This window comes from Salmo salar, chromosome 01, assembly GCF_965601325.2.
Source record: "Salmo salar chromosome 01, fSalSal1, whole genome shotgun sequence".
In the NCBI taxonomy this organism is placed as follows: Eukaryota; Metazoa; Chordata; class Actinopteri; order Salmoniformes; family Salmonidae; genus Salmo; species Salmo salar.
In genome coordinates, this window is record NC_138291.1 from 178362501 (window position 1) to 178377740 (window position 15240).

Sequence of the window (15240 nt, forward strand, 5' to 3'; positions counted from 1 at the left end):
TCTCTTGTCTTTCTCTCATTCTGGCTGCCCGCCTACCTCTTTCTGACTAGTCCTCTCTGGCCTCACAGCAGGCCTCCTCTCTGGCCTCACAGCAGGCCTCCTCTCTGGCCTCACAGCAGGCCTCCTCTCTGGCCTCACAGCAGGCCTCCTCTCTGGCCTCACAGCAGGCCTCCTCTCTGGCCTCACAGCAGGCCTCCTCTCTGCTCCTCTCTGGCCTCACAGCAGGCCTCCTCTCTGGCCTCACAGCAGGCCTCCTCTCATCCCAGCTGCCAGTCCAGTGAGTGGAGTAAGGCTTATGTCAGTTGCCACCTGAGTCGCATCCATCTTTTTGACCCGCTGCTCTGTAGCGCTGAAAGGCAGGGGGAATTGGAATACGCTGACGGCTGAACAAAAAGCTGCTGAGCACTAGAGGACTGAGACCTGGCTGGCTGAACTGGAGCACTGGAGGATTCTGGTCTACCCACACGCACCGACGGACAGAGAGAGTTTATCTGTGCCCGAGCACCTGCCCCTTTGACCTCCCACTTATCAAGTTCCCTTTTGGTTGGTGGTATATATATAGTACCAGTCAAAAGTTTAGACACACCTACCCATTCATGGGTTTTTCTTTATTTTTACTATTTTCTACATTGTAGAATAATAATGGAGACATCAACACTATGAAATAACACATATGGAATCATGTAGTAACCAAAAAAGTATTAAACAAATCAGAATATATTTGATATTCTTGAAAGTAGCTACCCTTTTGCCTTGGTGACAGCTTTGCACACTCTTGGCATTCTCTCAACCAGCTTCATGTGGTAGTCACCTGGAATGCATTTCATTTAACAGGTGTGCCTTCTTAAAAGTTAATTTGTGGAATTTATTTCCTTCTTAATGCATTTGAGCCAATCAGTTGTGTTGTGACAAATTAGGGGTGGTATACAAAAGATAGCCCAATTTGGTAAAAGACCAAGTCCATATTATGGCAAGAACAACTCAAATAAGCAAAGAGAAATGACAGTCCATCATTACTTTAAGACATGAAGGTCAGTCAATATGGAACATTTCAAGTACTTTGAAAGTTTTTTCAAGTGCAGTCGCAAAAACCATCAAGCGCTATGATGAAACTGGATCTCATGAGACCGCCACAGGAATGGAAGACCCAGAGTTACCTCTGCTGCAGAGGATAAGTTCATTAGAGTTACAAGCCTCAGAAATTGCAGCCCAAATAAATGCTTCACAGAGTTCAAGTAATAGACACATCTCAACATCAACTGTTCAGAGCAGACTGTGAATCAGTCCTTCATGATTGAATTGCTGCAAAGAAACCACTACTAAAGGACACCAATAAGAGGAAGACGCTTGCGCCAAGAAACAAGCAATGGACATTAGACTGGTAGACTGGTAGAAATCTTTCCTTTTGGTCTGATGAGTCCAAATTTGAGAGATTTGGTTCCAACTGCCGTGTCTTTGTGAGTCGCAGAGTAGGTGAACGGATGTTCTCGGCATGTGTGGTTCCCAACGTGAAGCATGGAGGAGGAGGTGTGATGGTGCTTCGCTGGTTACACTGTCAGTGATTTATTAACCAGCATGGCAACCACAGCATTCTGCAGCAATACGCCAGTCCCACTAAGCCCAGACCAGATGGGATATCATTTGTTTTTCAACATGACAATGACCCAACACACCTCCCGGCTGTGTAAGGACTATTTGACCAAGAAGGAGAGTAATGGAGTGCTGCATCAAATGACCTGGCCTCCACTATCACCCGACCTCAACCCAATTGAGATGGTTTGGGATAAGTTGGACTGCGGAGTGAAGGAAAAGCAGCCAACAAGTGCTCAGCATATGTGGGAACTCCTTTAAGACTGTTGGAAAAGCATTCCAGGTGAAGCTGGTTGAGAGAATGCCTAGAGTGTGCAAAGCTGACGTCAAGGCAAAGGGTGGCTACTTTGAAGAATATATTTTGATTTGTTTAACACTTTCTTGGTTACTACACTACATGATTCCATATGTGTTATTTCATAGTTTTGATGTCTTTACAGGTTATTCTACAATGTAGAAAATAGTAAAAATAAAGAAAAACCCTTTAATGAGCAGTTGTGTCCAAACGTTTGACTGGTTATGTGTGTGTATGTATGTTTTTGTCATTGTTGTTCTGAACCCACTGCCCCCATGTCATAGTGAAGTCTTCACGTTCACCCCCCCCCCCCCAAACATGTATGGCTTGAGATGTGGTCACCAGTGGAGTGTGTGTGTGTAGCTAGTTACCTCATTTAAATATCAACTGCCCCACCAGCTGCAGCATAATATTGATGGTTTTACTGTACATCGTCAATATTGGGTCTGGTTGCCTACTGCATCAGAGAGAGGCAGAACGGAGAGATGAGCGGTTTCCTCAATGACCCTCCAACTCAACTCCATCCCTAATTCAAGTGGGGGTGTTGAACATAAGAGTCAGGGCAGTAGCAACGCAGTCTAGACTAGAGAGAGGGAGACCGTGGCTCTGAGAGAGAGACCTTTGTTATGGAGACATAGATACTCAGTGTCCCTAGAGAAAGTTTACTACCATCAATCAAACATAAAAACGTTAAATGGGGCCGGGACTCAGATGGAATCATCATTTGGCGTAAGCAGGACTTAGCACTGAATGAAATGGGGGGGGGGGGGGGAAAGGTACGAATCACATATGGCTAAAACTTAACAAAGGTACAATCTATTGTGACAATGATGTATACGTATGTGCAGCTTGTGCTCCTCCTTCAGATTCATCATATTATGATCAGTTTGTTGACAATCTCCATACAGAAATCATTACATTTCAGGCAGAGGATAAAGTGCTTCTTTGTGGAGATTTCAATGTGAGATCAGGTTCTAAGCCTGACTACGCTGATGAGGGAGGTAACCGCCACATATTTGGACACCCCTCCTTGTACGGTAGCCCTATTATAAATAATAGAAACAGTCCTGACCAAATACTGAACAAAAATGGGAAGGAGTTAGTGCATCTCTGTCGAGCGTTAGGCCTGTACACGTTTAATGGGAGAATCAGAGGGGACTCTTTTTAGGTCGGGTTACTTCCTGCTCAGCTCTTGGGACGTGTGTAGTCGATTATGTCATCTCTGACATGGACCCCCTCCTCCATTACTGTATTCACTTTCAGACCACAGTCAGATCAATGTGTTTCTGAACAAATGAACCGGCAATAAGGATTTTTGTTTTGTTAAACTGCCCAGTAAATAGTACAACCTGAATCAATTTTACAGATGGGCTCCAAATATATTTATTATGGATCCCCATTAGCTGCTGCCAAGGCAAAACTTGTGAAGTTTTGAAGGCAGTGCAACAGAAATTCACTGAAACGTTAAACTCAAATGAAATGATGAACTCTGTTCAGGTCTTCAATAACTCTCAAAACCATTAGAGGTATCCATTCGGCTAGTAGAGACGATAATTGTATATTCCAAAAAAGTAACATCCAAAAGCAAATCTGAGAAAACCAAAGAAATGCAACATCCGAAACAAGAAAACAGAATGTTTCTTAAAAAAAGAAAATGCTTTGATAACGAATGTAAAACAATTGGAAAAACATGAGACAAATGTCAAAATGAAAAACACAAGCAGCAAAATAACCCAGAGCTACGATATGAGTACTTTGAAACTCAAACAGTAGAAACGTTCGCTGAAACGCAATAAATTGAATTATACCAATAAGACGCTTGATGAAATTTGAAACGCAATTGACCAAAATCAGTTCTGCAACGTGCGAAATTATTTAAGCACAACAAAGCCACAAGAATTAGAAATTATACAAGATTTGAGGAATGTATCAAACTTATTTTGATTATCTATGCAAAAAATATCCCATTAAAAAGTCTTACAACATAGAAATTCAAGAAACATGTAACATCCTTGTCATTTAAAAAACAACCAAAATCCATTACATTTCCCAGTAACCCAACAAGAACTACAATACACTGAACAAAAATATAAACGCAACAATTTCAAAGATTATACTGAGTTACAGTTCATATGAGGAAATCAGTCAATTGAAATGAATTAATTAGGCCCTAATCTATGGATTTCACATGACTGGGCAGGGGCTCAGCCATGGGTGGGCCTGGGAGGGCATAGGTCCACCCACTGGGGAGCCATGCCCAGCCAATCAAAATGAGACCCCCCCCCCCCCCCCCCCACAACAGGGCTTTATTACAAGACAGAAGTAGTCCCCACCCCTCTCGCCCTCTGATGATCCCGCCGGTGAAGAAGCCGGATGTGGAGGTCCTGGGCTGGCGTGGTTAAACGTGGTTGTGAGGCCGGTTGAACGTACCCGAAACAATTCTCCAGAACGCCGTTGGAGGTGGCTTATGATAGAGAAATGAACATTACATTCTCTGGCAACAGCTCTGGTGGACATTCCTGCAGTCAGCATGCCAATTGAACGCTTCCTCAAAACTTCAGACATCTGTGGTATTGTGTTGTGTGACAAAACTGCACATTTTAGAGCGGCCTTTAATTGTACCCAGCACAAGGTGCACCTTTGTAATGTTCATGCTGTTTAATCAGCTTCTTGATATGCCACACCTGTCAGGTGGATGGATTATATTGACAAAGAATAAAATGCTCACGAACAGGGAGGTAAACAAATTAGTAAAACCTCTTTTTGGGGGGGGGGGGCAAAAAAAATTGCGCATATGGAACATTTCTGGGATCTTTTTGTTCACCTCATGAAACATGGGACCAACACTTTACATGTTGCGTTTAATATTTTTGTTCAGTTTAAATTCATTAGGCCCTAATCTATGGATTTCACATGACTGGGAATACAGATACGCATCTGATCACAGATACCTTAAAAAAAAATAATTGGGGCGTGGATCAGAAAACCAGTCAGTATCTGGTGTGACCAACATTTGCCTCATGCAGTGTGACATCTCCTTCACGTGGAGTTTATCAGGCTGTTGATTGGTGGAATGTTCTCCCACTCCTCTTCTATGAATGTGTGAAGTTACTGGATATTGGTGAGAACTGGACCATACTGTCGTACACATCGATCCAGAGCATCCCAAACATGATCAATGGGTGACATGTCTGGTGAATATGCAGGCCATGGAAGAATTGGGACATTTTCAACTTCCAGGAATTGTGTACAGATCCTTGCGACATGGGGCTGTGTATTATCATGCTGAAACATGAGGCGATGGTGGCTGATATCTCTCTCTCTCTCTCTCCCTCCCCTACTTTGTTTGTTTCTTTCTTTGGGAGGGCCCAGCTGGCCCCTGGGGCCCAGGTCAGCAGGTGGGAGGGAGGGAAGGAAGGAGGGAGGGAGGATGGATGAATGACCAGGTGATTAAAATCCAACACAGGCGAGCCTCCTTGGAGAATGCGGTCGGTCACTGGAGCAGCGGGTTTGTTTCATTAATCTGGTCGTGCTCCCTTGCCCCCTAACACCCCCTCACCCCCAGGGAGGCCTGAGTGACACAGGAGGTAGGCAAGGGTTTGCACTTTTGGGACAGTTCCATTGCTCGAGGCCGGACAAGCTCAATCAAGCACAGCTAAAGTATTTGAACTTCACTCTGATGAAAGAATGGATTAGGTCCAGACTAGACTCCAAGGTTGTAGAGGAAGGACAGGAAGATGGGCGGGAGGTGGAGGAGGGTCAGAGAGGGGCATGGTTGGATGGGCCAGTCCCACTCCAGGGGTTAACAAGGCTGGTCCCACTCCAGGGGTTAACCTCTCTGGGACACTTGGGACGCTAGCGTCCCACCCGCGGGACACACTATTCAACAGCCAGTGAAATAGCAGGACAGCAAATTCAAAACAACAACAATCTCATAATTCAAATTTCTCAAACATACAACTATTATATCCCATTTTAAAGATACACTTATCGTTAATCCAACCACATTGTCCGATTTCAAAAAGGCTTTACGGCAAAAGCATAACATTAGATTATGTTAGGACAGCGCTGAGACAAGAAAAACCACACAGCCATTTTCCAAGCAAGGAGAGGCGTCACAAAAACCAGAAATACAGTTACCCGCCAAGTTCTGGAGTCAACAAAACTCAGAAATAGTATTATAAGTCTTCACTTACCTTTGCTGATCTTCGTCGGAATGCACTCCCAGGACTCCCACTTCCACAAGAAATGTTTGTTTTGTTCGATAAACTCCATATTTATGTCCAAATACCTCCGTTTTGTTTGCGCGTTCAGATCACTATTCCAAAGGCATAATGCGCGAGCGCAATACCCGAGACAAAAAGTCAGAAAGTTCCATTACCGTTCGTAGAAACATGTCAAATGATGTTTACAATCATTCCTTAGGGTCTTTTTAACATAAATATTCTATAATATTCCTACCGGACAATAGCGTATTCATTACAGAGGAAAAAGAAGGAACGGCGCGCCTGCATGACTGCGCAGTAAACTAATTTGCCTCAGGCAGTCCAATTGTTGAGTCAGCTCTTATTCTCTCCCCAGTGACAGTAGAAGCATGAAACAAGGTTCTAAAGACTGTTGACATCTAGTGGAAGCCTTAGGAAGTGCAACATGACCCCACAGACACTGTAGTTTGGATAGGCAATCACTTGAAAAACTACAAACCACTTCCTGGTTGGATTTGTTTCTCAGGTTTTTGCCTGCCATATGAGTTCTGTTATACTCACAGACATCATTCATTTTAGAAACTTCAGAGTATTTTCTATCCAAATCTACTAATAATATGCATATCCTACCTTCTGGGCCCGAGTAGCAGGCAGTTTAATTTGGGCACGTTATTCATCTGAATTTCCGAATACTGCCCCCTGTCACCAAGAAGTTAACAAGGCACTCCAGGGGTTAACAAGGCACTCCAGGGGTTAACAAGGCACTCCAGGGGTTAACAAGGCACTCCAGGGGTTAACAAGGCACTCCAGGGGTTAACAAGGCACTCCAGGGGTTAACAAGGCACTCCAGGGTTTAACAAGGCCGGTCCCACTCCAGGGTTTAACAAGGCCGGTCCCACTCCAGGGGTTAACAAGGCCGGTCCCACTCCAGGGTTTAACAAGGCCGGTCCCACTCCAGGGGTTAACAAGGCCGGTCCCACTCCAGGGGTTAACAAGGCCGGTCCCAGTCCAGGGGTTAACAAGGCCGGTCCCAGTCCAGAGGTTAACAAGTCCAAGTGGAATCCATGTGTCACAGCTGACCGTCCGTTTGACCTTGGAGGAGGTAGATCAGGATCTCTGTCCAGCCTGCCTGAAGTGAGAGCGGCGTGATGGCCTCTAGTCTATATCCCCCACGCGGTCCCTGTTACGCGCACGCTCCACGTGAGGGCAAGCTGTTGTGCTGAGGGGCCTGTGTGTGGTGTTGAGACATTCAGTTCCCTGATTTCCACGTACCAGAGCATCTCTCTCTCTCTCTAAATTTTGACGTTCACTTCAATACCAACACGGCCTCTTTTCTCTCTGTACCAACTGGGTCAGAGAAAACATCTGGATAGGGTTTTAGTGGTTTAGTTCTGGCTGTCTGTATCACCTCTCCAGTCGTCATACCCACACTTAACACTAATCATTTTTAATTAGGCTACTAAAATCGTTCTGATTTCAAGACAAATGCAGTTTAGCGGAATTCATGGGCTGACTTTAGGACCATGCAGACGGCTCAGAGCTGGTGGGGAAGGCTGTTTGCCTGGATGGCATGACTATGACTACATAGAGACCACTACATAGAGAGACCACTACATAGAGAGACCATTACATAGAGAGACCATTACATAGAGAGACCACTACATAGAGAGACCACTACATAGAGAGACCACTACATAGAGAGAGCACTACATAGAGGGAGAGCACTACATAGAGGGAGAGCACTACATAGAGGGAGAGCACTACATAGAGGGAGAGCACTACATAGAGAGAGAGCACTACATAGAGGGAGAGCACTACATAGAGAGAGAGGGAGAGCACTACATAGAGAGAGAGGGGGAGCACTACATAGAGAGAGAGGGAGACCGCTACATAGAGGGAGACCGCTACATAGAGGGAGACCGCTACATAGAGGGAGAGCGCTACATAGATAGAGAGGGAGAGCACTACATAGAGACCGCTACATAGAGAGACCACTACATAGAGAGGGAGACCGCTACATAGAGAGAGAGGGAGACCGCTACATAGAGAGAGAGGGAGACCGCTACATAGAGAGAGAGGGAGACCGCTACATAGAGAGAGAGGGAGACCGCTACATAGAGAGAGAGGGAGACCGCTACATAGAGAGAGAGGGAGACCGCTACATAGAGAGAGAGGGAGACCGCTACATAGAGAGGGAGACCGCTACATAGAGAGAGAGAGGGAGACCGCTACATAGAGAGAGAGGGAGACCACAACATAGAGAGAGAGACCACTACATAGAGAGAGAGAGACCACTACATAGAGAGAGAGAGGGAGACCACTACATAGAGAGAGAGAGGGAGACCGCTACATAGAGAGAGAGAGGGAGACCGCTACATAGGGAGAGAGGGAGACCGCTACATAGAGAGCGAGGGAGACCGCTACATAGAGGGAGAGGGAGACCGCTACATAGAGGGAGAGGGAGACCGCTACATAGAGGGAGAGGGAGACCGCTACATAGAGGGAGAGGGAGACCGCTACATAGAGGGAGAGGGAGACCGCTACATAGAGGGAGAGGGAGACCGCTACATAGAGGGAGAGGGAGACCGCTACATAGAGGGAGAGGGAGACCGCTACATAGAGGGAGAGGGAGACCGCTACATAGAGGGAGAGGGAGACCGCTACATAGAGAGGGAGAGGGAGACCGCTACATAGAGAGAGAGAGGGAGACCGCTACATAGAGAGAGAGAGGGAGACCGCTACATAGAGAGAGAGAGGGAGACCGCTACATAGAGAGAGAGAGGGAGACCGCTACATAGAGAGAGAGAGGGAGACCGCTACATAGAGAGAGAGAGAGGGAGACCGCTACATAGAGAGAGAGAGAGGGAGACCGCTACATAGAGAGAGAGAGGGAGACCGCTACATAGAGAGAGAGAGGGAGACCGCTACATAGAGAGAGAGAGGGAGACCGCTACATAGAGAGAGAGAGGGAGACCGCTACATAGAGAGAGAGAGGGAGACCGCTACATAGAGAGAGAGAGGGAGACCGCTACATAGAGAGAGAGAGGGAGACCGCTACATAGAGAGAGAGAGGGAGACCGCTACATAGAGAGAGAGAGGGAGACCGCTACATAGAGAGAGAGAGGGAGACCGCTACATAGAGAGAGAGAGGGAGACCGCTACATAGAGAGAGAGAGGGAGACCGCTACATAGAGAGAGAGAGGGAGACCGCTACATAGAGAGAGAGAGGGAGACCGCTACATAGAGAGAGAGAGGGAGACCGCTACATAGAGAGAGAGAGGGAGACCGCTACATAGAGAGAGAGAGGGAGACCGCTACATAGAGAGAGAGAGGGAGACCGCTACATAGAGAGAGAGCACTACATAGAGAGAGGGAGAGCACTACATAGAGAGAGAGAGGGAGGGAGACAACTACATAGAGAGAGATGGAGACCACTACAAAGAGGGAGAGCACTACATAGAGAGAGGGAGACCACTACATAGAGAGAGAGAGGGAGACCACTACATAGAGAGAGACCACTACATAGAGAGAGACCACTACATAGAGAGAGACCACTACATAGAGAGAGAACACTACATAGAGAGAGAGGGAGACCACTACATAGAGAGAGAGGGAGACCACTACATAGAGAGAGAGGGAGACCACTACATAGAGAGAGAGAGAGAGACCGCTACATAGAGAGAGAGAGGGAGACCGCTACATAGAGAGAGAGGGAGACCACTACATAGAGAGAGAGGGAGACCACTACATAGAGAGAGAGAGAGAGAGAGAGAGACCGCTACATAGAGAGAGAGAGGGAGACCGCTACATAGAGAGAGAGGGAGACCACTACATAGAGAGAGAGAGGGAGACCACTACATAGAGAGAGAGAGGGAGACCGCTACATAGAGAGAGAGGGAGACCGCTACATAGAGAGAGAGAGGGAGACCGCTACATAGAGGGAGAGGGAGACCGCTACATAGAGAGGGAGAGGGAGACCGCTACATAGAGAGAGGGAGACCGCTACATAGAGAGAGAGAGGGAGACCGCTACATAGAGAGAGAGAGGGAGACCGCTACATAGAGAGAGAGAGAGAGAGGGAGACCGCTACATAGAGAGAGAGAGGGAGACCGCTACATAGAGAGAGAGAGGGAGACCGCTACATAGAGAGAGAGAGGGAGACCGCTACATAGAGAGAGAGAGGGAGACCGCTACATAGAGAGAGAGAGGGAGACCGCTACATAGAGAGAGAGAGGGAGACCGCTACATAGAGAGAGAGAGGGAGACCGCTACATAGAGAGAGAGAGGGAGACCGCTACATAGAGAGAGAGAGGGAGACCGCTACATAGAGAGAGAGAGGGAGACCGCTACATAGAGAGAGAGAGGGAGACCGCTACATAGAGAGAGAGAGGGAGACCGCTACATAGAGAGAGAGAGGGAGACCGCTACATAGAGAGAGAGAGGGAGACCGCTACATAGAGAGAGAGAGGGAGACCGCTACATAGAGAGAGAGAGGGAGACCGCTACATAGAGAGAGAGGGAGACCGCTACATAGAGAGAGAGAGGGAGACCGCTACATAGAGAGAGAGAGGGAGACCGCTACATAGAGAGAGAGGGAGACCGCTACATAGAGAGAGAGAGGGAGACCGCTACATAGAGAGAGAGAGGGAGACCGCTACATAGAGAGAGAGGGAGACCGCTACATAGAGAGAGAGAGGGAGACCGCTACATAGAGGGAGAGGGAGACCGCTACATAGAGAGGGAGAGGGAGACCGCTACATAGAGAGAGAGAGGGAGACCGCTACATAGAGAGAGAGAGGGAGACCGCTACATAGAGAGAGAGAGGGAGACCGCTACATAGAGAGAGAGAGGGAGACCGCTACATAGAGAGAGAGAGAGGGAGACCGCTACATAGAGAGAGAGAGGGAGACCGCTACATAGAGAGAGAGAGGGAGACCGCTACATAGAGAGAGAGAGAGGGAGACCGCTACATAGAGAGAGAGAGGGAGACCGCTACATAGAGAGAGAGAGGGAGACCGCTACATAGAGAGAGAGAGGGAGACCGCTACATAGAGAGAGGGAGACCGCTACATAGAGAGAGAGAGGGAGACCGCTACATAGAGAGAGAGAGGGAGACCGCTACATAGAGAGAGAGAGGGAGACCGCTACATAGAGAGAGAGAGGGAGACCGCTACATAGAGAGAGAGAGGGAGACCGCTACATAGAGAGAGAGAGGGAGACCGCTACATAGAGAGAGAGAGGGAGACCGCTACATAGAGAGAGAGAGGGAGACCGCTACATAGAGAGAGAGAGGGAGACCGCTACATAGAGAGAGAGAGGGAGACCGCTACATAGAGAGAGCACTACATAGAGAGAGGGAGAGCACTACATAGAGAGAGAGGGAGAGAGACAACTACATAGAGAGAGGGCACTACATAGAGAGAGATGGAGACCACTACAAAGAGGGAGAGCACTACATAGAGGGAGACCACTACATAGAGAGAGAGAGGGAGACCACTACATAGAGAGAGACCACTACATAGAGAGAGACCACTACATAGAGAGAGACCACTACATAGAGAGAGACCACTACATAGAGAGAGACCACTACATAGAGAGAGAGGGAGACCACTACATAGAGAGAGAGGGAGACCGCTACATAGAGAGAGAGGGAGACCGCTACATAGAGAGAGAGAGGGAGACCGCTACATAGAGAGAGAGGGAGACCACTACATAGAGAGAGAGAGGGAGACCACTACATAGAGAGAGAGAGGGAGACCACTACATAGAGAGAGAGAGAGAGAGAGAGAGAGACCGCTACATAGAGAGAGGGAGACCGCTACATAGAGAGAGAGAGGGAGACCGCTACATAGAGAGAGAGAGGGAGACCGCTACATAGAGAGAGAGAGGGAGACCGCTACATAGAGAGAGAGAGAGGGAGACCGCTACATAGAGAGAGAGAGAGGGAGACCGCTACATAGAGAGAGAGAGGGAGACCGCTACATAGAGAGAGAGAGGGAGACCGCTACATAGAGAGAGAGAGAGGGAGACCGCTACATAGAGAGAGAGAGAGGGAGACCGCTACATAGAGAGAGAGAGGGAGACCGCTACATAGAGAGAGAGAGAGGGAGACCGCTACATAGAGAGAGAGAGGGAGACCGCTACATAGAGAGAGAGAGGGAGACCGCTACATAGAGAGAGAGAGAGGGAGACCGCTACATAGAGAGAGAGAGAGAGAACGCTACATAGAGAGAGAGAGAGAGACCGCTACATAGAGAGAGAGAGAGAGACCGCTACATAGAGGGAGACCACTACATAGAGAGAGACCGCTACATAGAGAGAGAGAGAGAGAGAGACCGCTACATAGAGAGAGAGAGAGAGACCGCTACATAGAGAGAGAGAGAGAGACCGCTACATAGAGAGAGAGAGGGAGACCGCTACATAGAGAGAGAGAGGGAGACCGCTACATAGAGAGAGAGAGGGAGACCGCTACATAGAGAGAGAGAGGGAGACCGCTACATAGAGAGAGAGAGGGAGACCGCTACATAGAGAGAGAGAGGGAGACCGCTACATAGAGAGAGAGAGGGAGACCGCTACATAGAGAGAGAGAGGGAGACCGCTACATAGAGAGAGAGAGGGAGACCGCTACATAGAGAGAGAGAGAGAGAGACCGCTACATAGAGAGAGAGAGAGACCGCTACATAGAGAGAGGGAGACCGCTACATAGAGAGAGAGAGAGAGACCGCTACATAGAGAGAGAGAGAGGGAGACCACTACATAGAGAGAGAGAGGGAGACCGCTACATAGAGAGAGAGGGAGACCGCTACATAGAGAGAGAGGGAGACCGCTACATAGAGAGAGAGAGGGAGACCGCTACATAGAGAGAGGGAGACCGCTACATAGAGAGAGGGAGACCGCTACATAGAGAGAGAGAGAGAGACCGCTACATAGAGAGAGAGAGGGAGACCGCTACATAGAGAGAGGGAGACCGCTACATAGAGAGAGAGAGAGACCGCTACATAGAGAGAGGGAGACCGCTACATAGAGAGAGAGAGAGAGACCGCTACATAGAGAGAGAGAGAGACCGCTACATAGAGAGAGGGAGACCGCTACATAGAGAGAGAGAGGGAGACCGCTACATAGAGAGAGAGAGAGAGACCGCTACATAGAGAGAGAGAGAGGGAGACCACTACATAGAGAGAGGGAGACCGCTACATAGAGAGAGAGAGAGAGACCGCTACATAGAGAGAGAGAGAGACCGCTACATAGAAAGAGAGGGAGACCGCTACATAGAGAGAGAGAGACCGCTACATAGAGAGAGAGAGACCACTACATAGAGAGAGGGAGACCACTACATAGAGAGAGGGAGACCACTACATAGAGAGAGGGAGACCACTACATAGAGAGGGAGACCACTACATAGAGAGGGAGACCGCTACATAGAGAGGGAGACCGCTACATAGAGAGGGAGACCGCTACATAGAGAGGGAGACCGCTACATTGAGAGAGAGAGAGGGAGACCGCTACATAGAGAGAGAGAGAGAGAGGGAGACCACTACATAGAGAGAGAGGGAGACCACTACATAGAGAGAGAGGGAGACCGCTACATAGAGAGAGAGAGACCGCTACATAGAGAGGGAGACCGCTACATAGAGAGAGACCGCTACATAGAGAGAGAGAGGGAGACCGCTACATAGAGAGAGAGAGAGAGAGAGAGAGACCGCTACATAGAGAGGGAGGGAGACCGCTACATAGAGAGAGAGAGAGAGAGAGAGAGAGAGAGACCGCTACATAGAGAGAGGTCACTGTGCCATGTCTACCCCCCACTAGATCTAACTACTAGTGGGGGGAAAAAATCCACATTTCCTCTTTAAATATGTCAATGTGGAGGTTAATTAAACCATAAAGGAACGTGTTCTCAGGGAGCCTTGAATGAATCATTCTGGACCCCCCTCCTCCACACACACACTCACTTCATCAAATGGAATTGGAGGAAAGTTGTCGATATGGCAACAACAGTGCGTGCTCATCGAGCGGAAGGCAGCGTGTGTGTGTGTGTGTGTGTGTGTGTGTGTGTGTGTGTAGTGGTGTGTTTTCAGGAGACTCGTTGTGTGTTCTGGCCCTGCTACAACGTGTTCATTAGGACACGCCTTAGTAAAACATCTTAGAAGTTTGGGTGCAACCCAACATTGTACAAGTTCAGGTAGAATCTTCCCAGTTCAGGTAGAACCTCCCCCAGTTCAGGTAGAACCTTCAGGTAGAACCTTCCCAGTTCAGGTAGAACCTTCCCAGTTCAGGTAGAACCTCCCAGTTCAGGTAGAACCTTCCCAGTTCAGGTAGTAACTTCCCAGTTCAGGTAGTATCTTCCCAGTTCAGGTAGTACCTCCCCCAGTTCAGGTAGAACCTTCCCAGTTCAGGTAGAACCTTCCCAGTTCAGGTAGAACCTCCCCCAGTTCAGGTAGTACCTCCCCCAGTTCAGGTAGAATCTTCCCAGTTCCGGTAGAACCTTCCCCAGTTCAGGTAGAACCTTCCCCAGTTCAGGTAGAACCTCCCCCAGTTCAGGTAGAACCTTCCCCAGTTCAGGTAGAACCTCCCCCAGTTCAGACGGGTTTCTAGTGAATAGAACCTCTTGTCTCTTATCTGATCTGCTAACAAGTGCTGAGAAGCTACATCTGTTCTGTACCACTAAGAGACTAAAGGAGAGGAGGAGAGAGGGAGAGGAGGAGGAGGAAGAGGAGCATTTAGCTTCATTAATTAGCACAAGCAGAGATGAGCTCGTTCTCACCTTTAAGCACCATTTGATGAATTGTCCTGATCTTAATGAAAAGCGTATTTTAATAGGTATTTCCAGGATAAGGGCTAAATGAAGCAGCTGAATAAGAGTAGGTGTAATGGTAAGGGGTTAATGAAGGGACCGTGATGTTGCTTCCTTCCCCAATAAGGCCTGATGAGATACTTAACCAAGGGACACAAAGGAACCAGGAGAAATGACTGACATTAATTGTAGCAGGAAGGAGGTTAGAGGGTTTGTGTGTCTGTCTGAATTCCTTCGTTTCTGACTGTCTCACCCAAAACGGTCGTGTGGCTCGACGGACATCTCCACATTTTACATCTGGGCAAATTATGAGGAGGATATTTTTCTCAAATGTAAATAGTTGTCAGTTGAACATT

The 15240-nt window shown here is 48.0% G+C and overlaps 1 protein-coding gene across 2 annotated transcripts in view; it reads left to right on the top strand.

Moving 5' to 3' along the window:
• The window catches only part of wdr7 (WD repeat domain 7), a 403835-nt gene that overhangs the window by 164051 nt on the left and 224544 nt on the right, over positions 1–15240 (top strand). The gene's annotated exons all lie outside the window — the stretch shown is intronic.